Source organism: Anomaloglossus baeobatrachus, chromosome 1 (assembly GCF_048569485.1).
Source record: "Anomaloglossus baeobatrachus isolate aAnoBae1 chromosome 1, aAnoBae1.hap1, whole genome shotgun sequence".
NCBI lineage: Eukaryota > Metazoa > Chordata > Amphibia > Anura > Aromobatidae > Anomaloglossus > Anomaloglossus baeobatrachus.
The window spans coordinates 594,873,354-594,887,658 of record NC_134353.1 but is presented as its reverse complement, the minus strand read 5'-3'; positions in this window follow the sequence as shown (position 1 = coordinate 594,887,658).

The window sequence follows — 14,305 nt, the reverse complement described above, 5'->3', positions numbered from 1 at the left end:
CTCATTGAATCAATGGGACTGTACTTGTGTATTTATATGTATACATGTTCAATCATTTAACTTGATTGACAATAGTTACCATATTCATCACCTTGGACCTCCTGTTACCTGCAGTCTCACTTGTAATTGTGCCGCCATTCACCTTTCCTGGTTTCAATAAAGATATCACTTGCACTATTAGGCGTTGTGGTCGCGTTTTTTCTTCCTTTTGTGCATATTAATTAGCGACCTGTCCGGGTCCTATACCTCACCATGTATTTCAATTATTTAATCTACTATATACCAACTTGCTAATCATGTTGTGGCTGTGGTCCTCATGTAACCTTACCAAGGATGAATACTGCACCTCTGGGAGGTGCAGTACCCTGTGGCGACTGAAGTCTCAGAGGCGCCACACTAAGGAGATCCCAAAGGGGAGGCACTGGTACTGTAGGTGGTTCGGGACTCTGTCGACGTCCACCAAATGCCTGAGGTACCTCTGATGTTCTCTGTAAATGGAGATGTGGTGGTACGTGTACTTTAGATCCATGACTGTCATGTATCAAGCAGGGTAAAAGACTTTTAAAGCCGATTTTATGGCCTCCATTTTGAACCTCTCTACTTTGATGTATTGGTTCAGAGGTTTCAAGTTGACTATGATCTTGTAGGACCCGTTTGGTTTCTTGGGCAAAAAGAGACTACTGTAAAACCCCTGTCCAACCTTGGATTGTGGAACTTCGGTTAGCACCCCTTTCTCTAGCAGGAGGAGAACCTCCCACTCTAATGACCCCTCATTGTTTCTGCTTGTTCGGGTTTTTATTATCCGCCGTGGGGGAGAGGGAGGAAAACTTAGTTTTAGGCCCCGAGATAGTGTGTATATTACTCATCTGGATGATGGGAGTTGAGCCCAATGCTGAGCGAAGAGTTTCAATCTTCCTCCCACCTGTTGCCTGGTGTCATTGCTGATGTCTGGGATTCCCCCTAAAGGGAGCCTTATTGAATAGGAACCCTTTGTTATCATTGCTCTTCCAGGCACTCCCCTCTCTTGATCTGTCTTCTGTTCGGCCCCCTGTATGTCTTTTCCTCCTTCAGGTACGAAAGGACCTCCTAAATCTTTGGAAGAGGGGAAAGGGCAAGCTCTTTTTCTTGTGTGCGGCTTTTTCAAGAATCTCATCCAATGCAGGTTAGAACAGAATCTCTCCCTGACAAGGGAGAGAGCAGAGATTTACTTTAGACTGAAAGTCCGCTGCCCAGTTTCTAAACCATAGAGCCCTGCGGCTGGAGTTGGACAGGGCACATGCACGATCAGCGAATGTCACACTGTCCACCGAGGCATCTGCTAGAAATGCTGCTGCTTTCTAAATCGTGGGTAGTGCCTCTAGTAGCTGTTCTCTAAGGCATTTATTTTTTATCTGAGAAGATAACTCATTGAGCCAGGTGACCATAGCTTGTGCAGTGCATGTCGCTGCTATGCTAGGTTTGAAGGACCACATTGCCACTTCCCATGTTCCCTTAAGGAACGTGTCAGTCTTTTTGCCCAATGGGTCTCTAAGGGATCCCAAGTCCTGTAAGAGGAGGGCCACCCCTCTGGATACCTTGGCTATGGCTGCATCAATCTTGGGGCTTTTCTCAGGTGTCACATAGATCCTCCCTGAAAGAATATTTCCTTTTTAAAGTTGCAATATGTAGCAATATGTTATATGCTGTAGGGCCACTAGGGGCCTCTAGGGGTCTCACTACTTGTATGTGTGCACCACAAGCAAGTGGGAACTCGATGGTACTATAGACAGGGTGGAGGCCGCATAATGATTTAATGGCTGACAACAGCAATTCTAATAAAGAGCCTGAAGATACCCAGTGTGAGTGTAATTCCTGAGAGACACAACAAACAGGACTGTTACTTTTTTAACAGTTTTTTTTCCACTCCTTTTTAATCAGTGCCAGTAAGTTCTCATGTACCAGAAACACTTTTTTTTCCGCTCCTACATGTTCCCAAACATGGCATCCTGTATAGATCTAGGCTCTTTAGGGAACTCAACCCCCATTGTTGCCCTGACTACTTTTAGGAGTCTGTTGGTGTCCTCAACCGAAAAAAAATGGGCGGCCGTATTCCTCATCTGAGAAGTCTGACTCCAACCTCCCTGAGTGTAATACTTCTCTTTATTCATCCTCCAAGCTAACATCCGAGGGCAGTTCTTTGCTTCATGAGGGGGAGGAGCCTTTAATTTTGAAAATTTCTTTTCCTACTGTCACCCTAACCTCTTCTCTGATCACAGTTTTTATCTCTTGAAAGATAGAAGCGGATTCTTCTGTCACCATCTTCTCAATACAAGAACGGCACAGCTTTTTATCATATTCCCTGTCTAGCTTCCTCTTACACAGGGTGCATTCTTTATGCTTTGTTTTGGATGTTGCTTTCCTAGCCTAAACAATAGACAATAATAAGGCTATCAGTATGGCAATACAGAGTAGGCACTCACCCATCCTTTATCCTGGCATTACCACTCTAGGAAGGGGTTTTGGGTCCTCTTTGGCATCCGCAGGCATTGTGGGATTCTCTATGGTATGAAGGTTCCACGTGCGTCCTGGTCCACAGGCGCCACGGTTGTGTCCCTTTAAGTATGTTGTGCCTGGGGTGCAGTACATGCAGCTACTCTGACTACTTCGGCCTGGAAATGTCAGGGTACAGTGCCCCTGGCGTATGACATCACAACTGCTGGAAATAACGTGGGGAACCACGAGTGCAGGTGCACGCTGTATGTACACCCCCTTCCAACCCAGCCTCCAGAATGGAGAGGTTGCTGGGATTCTACAGTGGTGGGGCCCTGTGTGCAGGTGCACACACTAGATCCGCCCCCTTCTGGCCCAGCCCCAGCATCGAGCAGTCACAGGATCCTTTACCGTGTGACGCCCTGGACTAGCCAGGTAGTCACAAACACAACATCACACACACCCCCTCCCCTGGTTAGGCAACAACAGTCAAACAAAATCCTTGTTGCCTCCTCCAGGGTCTGATGTCCACACCAGGTGGGGTGGAGCCAGGTGGTTGGCCCCACCCACCGAGGAGTTCACAGGCCTGGAGGCGGGAAAAAGCAGTTAGTTCAGTTTGGAGTTGAAGGTGACAGGAGAGAAACTGTTGGTGTCTGGGTAGGAGCCCAGGCACATACAGCAAGGTCGGCAGATGGTGGTGGCCATCTGCAGGAGGTGGTGCAAGTTAGCGGAACCAGAGGACCGGGGACGGGCGGTGGCCCGCCGGTACCGAGCCAGGGAGCAGATCTGTACCAAGTACAAAGGCAGGGCCATCAGATCCCGACCAGGCTAGGAGCCACCGAAAAGGTCAAATCCGATACTGACCGGGACCCCAGGGGTTCCCTCACATCCAAGACCCGACAGAAGGCAACAGTCCACACAGTGAGGATAAAAAGCCACCGCCATAGGCTAGAGATCCAAGGGCAAGCGCCTTTGGGCAAAAGGGGCTCCTTCAGTACATACACGCCGGGGAGCGGACTACCAGTGGGAAACCATCGGAGTCAATACATACACAGCGGTGCATGGAAAGACAGCCACCATCAACCTGTCCGGGGAGAGCAAAGACTGCAGCCGGCTGCGGGACGCGTCCATCCAGCCGTTTGGTTTACCAGAGACTCTGTGAATCTGTGCCTGAGTGAGTACAACAGTGCCATCTGGCACCGCGCCGCGCTGCCTCCCCAACCCTGCACCCCAGATACCCTGCCTCCCCGTACCACCACCGGGCCCCGGGATCACCAACCCCTACCCACGGAGGGGGAACTAACACCTAGCTGCTCCCCGCCATCGTTCCCGAGAATCCCGTCACAAGCAGCGGTGGTGTCCACTATCACCACGACCCGTGGGTGGCGTCACGAACTATCTCCCTAAAACCACCCAACACCCCTTTTCACTCGGGGGCGAGGAGCGCTGCTCGAGTCCCCGGGTCCGGCCCACTGCTCGAGCCACCGAGCAGCAGCAGCCCTGGACCCGAGCGTAGCGAGCGCGGCCCCTCCGCCCGAGACAACGTAGCGGGGGACCCTGTGCGCAGGCATAAATATTACCTCTGCCCCCCTTCCGGACCAGCCCAAGTATGGAGCGGTTTCTGGGATCCTTTACTGCAGTGGGGGACCCTGTGTGCAGGCGCAAGTACTAGCTCTGCCCTCTTCTGGCCCAACCTCCAGCATGGAGCGGTCACCGGGATCCTTTACTGCAGGGGTGGGGCCCTGTGCGCAGGTGCACACACTAGATCCATCCCCTTCTGGCCCAGCCCCAGTATGGAGCAAAGAAGAGAACCTTCCCCAGGCAGCACCATCCATAGGTATCTGCTCCTAGGAGCAGGAAACACACTGGGGCTATGGAGTGGTGACACCCTTTTTATCTCTGTAAGTTTCCTGGTCCTGGGAGTTGACACTCTTTCACATACGATGCTGTCATGGTGAAGAGAAAACCTCTGGGCACTAAAGGGTTATTTTAGGCTTAGAAGGTTTGAGATAATTTTAACTCTTTATATAAATGATAGAATCAGACATGGAACAAGATATATGACAGGCAAAATGACAAATACAAAAAACATGCATCACCATGCAAGTAAAACTGAATTAGTTACACAAATGATTGTCAAATTATTGTAACAGGGTAGACAGGAGGGAAAATGTTTCCTCCAGCTCTTCAGGTAACAGAAAGAGCGAATAGAGAGCTTAGACAGGAATTTAATCTCCTGATAAACTCCTCTCCTCTCAATAAACCACAAGAAATACTATCCTGTGCAGCCCCCTATAATGGAGAATCCCCTTTGCTTAAGGAAAAAATCCCATCAAAGTTTTTATCCTATTAATATTTTGCAATCATCGTATTATATGATATTATATTGCTCATTTTGCCTTTATACCCACTAAATGTTTCTCTTTTCTCTACTCTATATAGAAAGAGGAAGTCTCTTGTCCCTGCATGAATCATTTCTGTGTCATCTCCTGACCCAACTTCTCTCATACTCCCCCTTGCTATTGACTTTTGCAGTGATGGCTCATACAGCATAAATAGACTTCCTTTTTCTAAATTAAGCCTAGATGGATTCAGCTACTCAGTTTTTATCATGTGATGTCATAGACCTAATAGAAAACAGAAGAATTAACTGGATAGGAGGAAAAAATGAGGTCCTCCCAGTTTATGGCTCCATGCTGTGCAAAAATCTAGCAACTTTTCAAAGCTCTTTGCAACAAATTTATGGCATAATCACTTTAATGAATTGGGGCCTATGTCTATGGCTGGACAATCCTTCTTTCCAAAAATATAGGAATTAATAATATAGGGACTCTGTGGTTTATTATGTTTTTATTTGTATAGATTATATAGGGGTTATATACTACAGTTAGAAAAACATGTTAGCATTCTTACCAAAACAGTTCAACAACTGGTCATAGGTTGTGCCTTATATTTGAGCTCAGCTTCAATTCAGGGACCCCTGGAACCCAAGGATCCTAAGAAAAGAAGGAAATCAGCAATGATTTACCACTGGATTCCCATTACTGTTTTTCCATGCACTGTGGCACCCTAGCCACTCACTGTGCAGCAGTAATTCATTGTACAAGACTGGCTGCAGTTCTCTTAAATGTCATCTGACCAAGAACGATGCCGTCATACTTGTCGATTTTTGTTTTGTTAGCACACTTATGTTTAAGATTCATCCTCAGTTCCTCTACAAAATACCACTAATTCAAGCAACCCCATCCAGTTTTGGTAATGGTGTACCTAAACACGCCATCCCTGGTACCATGACAGCACTAAAGTTGCTTGGTTTCTATCCAAAAATTCTAGACAATCCCAGCAAATTCTAAATTATTTATAACTTTGCATTGCACAGCAAAAATTTGGAATGGCCCTTAACAATAGATTGGCACTACACTCACTTTATTGACCTGATGTTATGGGTCCAATCTGTAGTGATACACCATAACTTAAATTGGAATATCCTTTTGAGTCAAGATGTTTTTGCCAACCTCAAGAAATTTCTTATAATCATATTATGACAGAACTTGCACTGTGATAATTAAGTGCAAATGCCTCTCATTCAAAAGCAATAGCCTATAAACTTGTACAGCATATATCACATAAATAATTCTCAAGCAGTATTCAGCTAAACATGTTGGGTACTTTATTAGAAAAATTTGACATACAAAATACAGACATAGACATAATAAAAAAAAAACAAATACAGTACTGCTAGATACCAGTAGGTGGCAGGCTAATTATCCAAGGATACGGACATGACCATGTATAGCATATCAATGTGACACAATAATTGTGTTAATGTGCAAGGATGGGTCAATGAACCTAAGGTTGCAACCCAATTTTTATATAAGTCTAGGGACAAACCGTGATGATATAAATCATTTAATTGGAAATATATAGTCATACAAGAGTATAGAGGTTATTATAGCACATATACTTATGAATAGAATGTAGTGTTTCAGTTAGTGTGTTATATAACAAGTACACAACCAGTGCTCAACTTGTATGACTATATATTGCAGGTTAAAGTATGCAAGGCTTAGTATAACTGCTTTATAGATGTAATATATTTAGCATAGTGGATAAAGATAGCCATTGCATATATCACACTGAAAATATAAAATGACAGTTGTCCAATGAAGGGGTTAATGCAACTTACACGAAGAGTAGTCCTGCCACGTCTGGTCACCTCAACATATGTTTCAACAATGATATCTTCATCAGGAGGTGTGGTTAGAGTATTTAACACGTAGGTATATAAAAGGCTAAACAACCAATCATAGTCAAACACAGAGAACACGTGTCTATCAGAGCAGCTGTAACATATTAGAATGTTGAGACAACTCCAAGTGAGGACATGATGTAATTGCATCAGGCTGTCAAAACATTGGCAGCCAATTAACAGCATAGATGAATATTGCGTTCCACTGACGTCAGTGAGTGGAGTGCACACGTGGTGCTGAAAAAAAGCTTAGCATATCTGTCAAAGTATCTATGGCCAATTGCCAGCGCAGATAAATCCTGCGTTCCACTGGTATCAGCGAGTGGAGCGCACACGTGGTGCTGAGAGGACTTAAACATATCTGTCAAACCATTGGCAGCCAATTGTCAGCACAGATGAGTCCTGCGCTCCACTGGCATCAGCGAGTGGAGCGTACACGTGGTACAAAAAGAACTAAACACAGCAGTCATGTGAGAGGATTAGTGGCGCATGCGCGTTGTGCTGTGTTCCAATAATGAAAGTTCCAGGCTCCGGACCATCGGAGAGAAGCGTCCCCCGTCGCTAAGCAACGGGGCAGCACGTCTACCCCTGCTGTGCCGGAGCACTGTACCTCCTGGAAGACAAGCACAAGGCAATGCGCTCCTAGCTCACTGACATTATGTAAATATCATTAGTGGCTATAATAGCTTATCATAGATTAGTAGAAATACATGAATAAAATAGATTATTGGTTGCTATTACAAATTGTTTGTTAGGTAGATATTTAAATATTTAGAGAGAATATCATATAGTATACAGTAAAATGCATTACTTATTGCTATCAACATAGAAACTGCTGATTAAATGGCACAGATATCAACAGTGCAAGGCTGGTTTTTTGGAGGGCTCCAAAGGGCAAATTCAAAGTTCACGTCAGTCTCAAACGAACCAAAAACTTAAAACAGCATAAAGGACAAGGATCTGAAATAAAAATACGGATAGACAGAAAAAAGATTAAAAATACATGAAAAACCTAACACAGTTAAAAAATTACCCAATATCTCTGAAATTACATACCGAGCAACATGTATTACAGATCTATATGCTACTTTTTAATCAGAGACGAGGGGTCATTATAGTTATTTAAATATATTGTGTGACATTGTTGAGGGAATAAGGACCCTTTATCTATTAATGGATTCTATCTTCCTTTTATAAAAATGAAGCAAATCCAAAGTTGTCATTGAGTCCTTTAGGAGAGACTGTATCCAGCCTATATAGCCACCGACTTTCTGTCTGGGATAGGATTCGAAAAAGATCTCCTCCTCTATTTCCCAGAGAGACTTGGTCGATGGCTATAATACTTAGCTTGGAAGCATCCGAATCATGAAAGTTTTTAAAGTGTCTTGCCAGCGTTTTTAGTTGTTCGAAAGTTTGTGCCGTTTTCGCCTTCTTTATATCATGTATGTGCTCTCGAACTCTGGCCTTGAGTTCTCTGGTAGTCGTACCTATATAGATTTTTTGACATGGATAAGTCGCATGGTAGACTACCCCTTTAGAGGCACAGGTCATGTGATGGAGAATTTGATAGGAGCGGGTCCCCGCAGAATTAGAAAAGGTTTTGCTTTTCTTCAAATTTTGACAGGCCTTACATGTTCTGCAGGGAAAGAAGCCTTGATTTTCCGGGGATGGCCCACCTCGTGGCGTAGCCACATAGTGGCTTTTGACCAACAGGTCACCCAGATTTTTAGCCCGTCTAGCCGTGATCATAGGTTTGGGAGTAAGAATCTTTTTCAAGATCGGATCCGTGAAGAATGTGACGACATGGACTCTCATGGGTTAAAGTTTCTTAACATTCAGCAAGACTATTGTTCTTATGTGTGCTAAGTCATGTTTTCTTAGCTATTGTATCTCCAGTCTCTTCCAGTAATCATTGTATTGTAGTTGTGTATTGATAATGTAATTACCTTAGTAGCCATTGTCTAGTCGGTGACTTGCCGACTCCATGTAGATATACTGAGTCTTTCTATGCACATCATTTAAATGAACATTATCCATGCAGCTTGAAATTCATCCAATGGGAGAAGCAATCTTGTCCAACCAATCGATGAGGACGCAGTGTATCCTAAGGGAAAGTTATGGCTATAAAAGGGACTTCTTTAAGCCACCAGGGTTGATGAAGGTTGATGGATGCTCATGGATCCAGTCTAAGATCTTTGGAGCTGACTAGAGGATCAGGATATCTTATGGCTTTAATCTAGGGACTCCGGTTCCGATTGGAGACCATATCCACAGCCTAGGGATTTCGACTCCGGCTGCCAGGATTGTAACGTCATACCAGGACTACCTAAGGAGGACACTCAGGTTGGGACAGTTCAGTCACCTGTTACAGACTTTGCAGACCTCACACAGCTTCCTGAATCTGGCATTATTCCTTTCTCGGTGGGTGCCCGCCAAAAGCGGGGTGCTGCTGGACTGGAGTAAGCGGCCCTGGAAGCTCTGAGGCATGGACATTCTAAATCCCTGGTGAGCCAGCGGAAGGGTGAGACTCTGTTGCCTGTTACATTTGTGTGTTTTGCTGGTTATGTGTTATGTGCCGTTAATTGTTTGGGGATCCAATAAAGTCTAATTATTGTGGTTCCCTCACCCTGTGTTGTCTGAGTAGTGTTACGCCCACGGTTAAGGAGGCCGGCGTTCAGTTGGAATGAGCCCTGAGCCACGCTCTTTCTAAAAGCGGCGGGTTTTAGTGGACGAGAGCACCCACTGAGCCCCGTGTCTCCACAATTGGTGGCAGCAGTGGGATACTACTCAGCCTGGTTTACCCAGGGGAGCTGCAGCGGACTGGTGTTTTCGGACACCGTCCAGGGCTCAACAACCAGGGAGGCACATAAGCATACCCAGCAGGCCATAGGGGAGGCATTCAGGTTTCGGACGCTGCCATGTCCAACCCCACCAGCTCAGCCATGGGACAAGGACAAGAGAGGAGTTACGACCGCTGCAGTAAATGGATGCTACAGGATCTGTGCCAGAGGCGAAAGATTATCTACTGGAATGCTGAGACTCGGTCAGCCTTGATCCAGAAATTAGTCCGTTGGGATGCCCAGAATGATGCAGAGGACGATGAGGATCCCGCCGATATTGACCCAGAGGATTTAAACTATGTGCCACATCATGGATCTAGTGACAATCGGGAATCAACTTTGTCCAAAATGGCCCAAGCCACAGCGTTGTTGGATGCATTGGGGCCTAGATCCTCAAGAGAAGAGAGGGCTTATGTTCTGGAATATGTTTATGGGATTCCAGTTGCAGTACTGCTAACACCAGCCGGTCGAGAAGGATGGTCCCGCTACCCAGCAGAAGCTGCGCCAAAACAAAGGGCTACAAACAGGGCCTGTGACTCTCCCAATCTATGGCGCTGTTATACATGTGGGCGCAATGGACATATAGATAAAGATTGTCTCCAAAACCGAGGCCGCATGCTTGGAGCCCGTCTGCCACTCCAACCAGTAAACATATGCCGAGATGAACCGAGACCTGAGGAATGCTACTCCCAAGAAACACCAATAGCTGAGGAAGTGGTTTATTCAGTCCACACCCTACGTCAGATTCTTATGGTCTGTATAGACCTGGAAAGGATGTTTCGCTCCTTCTAGCAAGTGACGCCACTCCTCCAAGGCTAATCTCAGGGCGAGCAGTTCCCTATCCCCAATGGTATAGTTTCTCTCTGCTGGTGAAAAGGTTTTAGCAAAGAAGAAACACGGCCTTTTTCTACCTACACCGTTCTTTTGATACAAGACCGCACCAGCACCCACTGAAGAGGCATCAACCTCCAAGAGGAAGGGCTTATTCTCATCGGGTCTTTGAAGAACGAGAGCAGATGAAAAGTGTCTTTTTACTGCCTCAAAAGCCTGGGATATCTCAGTAGACCAGACTTTTGGATTAGCACCTTTCTTAGTCAAGGCCACCAAAGGGGCCACCAAAGTGGAGAAATGGGGTATGAACTGCCGGTAATAATTTATGAATCCTAAGAAGCGTTGCACTGCCTTCAAGGAATGAGGTTCGGACCATTCCAGGACAGTAGAGAGCTTCACAGGATCCATAGCCAGCCCCTCTTGTGAGATAATGTAACCCAAAAAAGGCAAGGATGACTGCTCGAATACACACTTTACGAGTTTAGCAAACAATGAGTGCTCCCTTAAACGGGAAAGGACACGAACGACATCCTGACGATGAGTCTCCAGATCAGGAGAAAAAATCAGGATGTCGTCCAGATACACCACGACGGAGGATAACAGTAAATCCCTGAACACATTGTTTACGAAGTCCTGAAATACTGCGGGTGCATTACATAAACCAAAAGGCATGACGAGGTATTCATAGTGACCGTCTCGGGTGTTAAAAGCGGTCTTCCATTCGTCACCCTCTCGAATTCGTACCAAGTTATACGCACCCCTCAGATCCAACTTCGTAAAAACCTGAGCTCCCCTCAGTCTGTCAAAGAGCTCCAAAATTAAAGGTAACGGGTATTTGTTCTTTATTGTGATTGCGTTGAGACCCCTGTAATCTATGCAGGGACGCAAATCACACTCTTTTTTCCGAACAAAGAAAAACCCAGCTCCCGCAGGAGAGAGAGACTTACGAATGAACCCCTTCTCTAAACTCTCTCTTATATAGGTCGACATGGCCTCCGACTCAGGTATTGACAGGGGGTAAACCCTGCCCTTAGGTGGAACCGAACCTGGGATAAGGTCTATGGAGCAGTCATACGGCCTATGGGGTGGAAGAACCTCAGCACCCTGTTTGGAGAACACGTCAGCGAAATCCAAATAGGGTGTAGGTATGGGAGAGAGATCAGTTGATGCAACCGCAACGACCTTAGGTGGTAAGGGAAGACAACGGGACTGACATTTCGAACCCCAACTAATAATGCTGTCGGACTCCCAGTCAATTAGAGGAGCATGGGTCCGAAGCCATGGGAGACCCAGAAGAACGTCGTCTATACCCTCAGGCAAAACAAGAAAAGAAATCTCCTCTATGTGACCCTGAGACAGGGAAAGGCGCAAGGGAACTGTCCTCAATGTAATGGAGTTAGACAACATAGTCCCATTAACAACACGGACAGGAATAGGCGCTCGGGAATATTGTGTCTCTTTACAAATCCTGAGGACACAAAAGTCCCGTCAGCTCCGGAATCCACAAAAGCCATAATAGGCCATATATTCTCAGAGAATGAGAGCTGACCTGGGATACTACACTTAGAGGGTGCAGAAGACGTCTCTAGTAACCCCCCTCTAATGGTTACTAGGCCTGGGAGTTTCCCTGACGGCTAGGACACTTGTTGGCATAGTGCCCAGCCTGACGACATACGTAACATATAGGAGGACCAGACCTGCGTAGTCTGGAGGACGTATGACCTAACTCCATAGGAGTGGGAGATGTCTCAGATGCTGAGGAAGATGGTAGTGGACCCTCAACAACTGGAATAGCCCAATGCTTAGGGCGTGAGGAAGAGACCTCGAGTCTACGTTCCTTATGGCGTACGTCGATCCTTGTTGCTACAGTGATTAAGTCCTCCAGAGAAGCAGGGACCTCACGAGTAGCAAGGGCATCCTTGACATAGCCTGACAACCTTCTCCAGAAGATAGGAATCAACACCTTTTCTGGCCAATCTAGTTCTGCCATCAGAGTTCTAAAAGCAATGGCATAAGAACTAGTGGATAACAAACCCTGAGATAGATCTAACAGTCTCAGGGCCGCATCATGGGTAACCTGCGGACCCATGAATACCGCTTTAAGAGCTTCAAGAAAGTCTTGATGTCTCAGAGTAACCACATCAGAGCACTCCCATAGAGAAGTCGCCCATTCTAAGGCTTTGTCCTGAAGTAAGGATATCATAAAGCCTTCTCTGGACCTCTCCGTAGAGAAGCGAGAAGAGTTGACCTCTAGGTGTATCTGACACTGACTAATGAAACCACGACATGATCTGGCATCGCCAGAATACCTGTTTGGCAGAGCAAGTCGAGGATCATGTGCAGATGTCACCATGGTCTGAGGTTTATCCTCAATAGTCTTGAGCCGCGACTCAAGTACTTGTATGTAACGGTGTAACTGCTGATATTCTGCCATAAATGCCAGACCCTTGGCTCAGTCCTAATGTTACGGGGGGCTGTCTGATAATAAAACCCAAAGGAATATCAGACAGTCAGGGTCCACCGTGCAAAGACTCTGCTGCAGACTATGGCAGAGGATAAGGGGTATATAAGTGTGCCACTGTAAATAGTATTAGCACAAGTGCAGAGTGCAATACCTCTGTTAAACTCACAGAGGAATATAATTAGAAAATAAAGCAATTCCTCCCTTACTTGGAGAGTGTGTGGTATGGTCTCTGTTAATGGTCACAGAGACAAAAGCAGTGAGTGTGAAATGGCACCTACCTAGGTCCGTTCCTCTAGTGGTGCCAGGAGACGGACAGCAGCGTAAGCCGCACAAAGCTCCTACCTGCGTTCGCTCCACTAGTGTGCGAGGACATGAACCACTAGATATGGCACCTGCCTAGGTCCGCTCCACTAGTGGTGCAAAAGACATGGACAGCAGCATAACCCGCACAAAGCTCCTACCTATGTTCGCTCCCCTAGTGTGCGAGGATACGAACAACTGCCAGACGCAGTATAAGGAACATTACCCTAGCGGCAACATCCACCTACGAGTAGAATCACAAGGCCCAGCCGGACCATGTGCCTCAGGCACCTGCCTATGTCCGCTCCACTAAGAGGTAAGGATACGGACTGCAGCCGAAGCTGTAAGGTATAAGAACGCTACCCTGCCGGTAGCGCTCACCTAGCATAGACAGAGAGATGCCTAGAGGGACGTGCACAGAGCGTCTACTCTCATGCATGAACCAAGAGGACTGAGCGCCGGGCGGCGTGCGTCAGGGTCTTATATAGACTCTGTGCCTCATCCAAGATGGAGGACACCAGAGCCAATCTGCTGCCAGAATGACAGCAATGATGTCACGCTGGCCTATCACCGAGCAAAGCGTCACAAGCACATGACCAGCGACCAATTGGCATAGAAGGTGTCAGAGACATGTGACCATGTGTCACAAGCACATGACCAGCGGCCAATCAGCTTAGAAGGTGTCAGGGACATGTGACCTCGTGTCAGCTATGATGTCACCCGCACATGTGCAATGGCTCCAAGATAGGACTTAGTCTCCAGCGCTTGCACATGTGCAGTAGCAAGAAATCCGAACATAGTCTCCAGTGCTTGCACATGTGCAGTAGCAAGAAATCCAAACATAATCTCCAGTGCCGCAGCAACCGTAACAGTACCTTCCCCTCAAGGGCCCCCCTCCAGGCGATGCAGGTAATCGGCAACTAAGTCGGGAGCATGGACAGCCTCCTCAGGCTCCCAAGAGCGATGTTCCGGGCCGTAGCCCTCCCAATCTATCAAGAAGAACCTGCGCCCTCTAACCATCTTAAAACCAACTATGGCTCGTACCTCATAGCTAGAGCGAGAGGAATCAGAGGCAGGAGAGTGCACTTCATGAGCGTGAGGTAAAATAGCCGGCCTTAGCAGTGAAACATGGAATTTGTCATGGATCCTAAG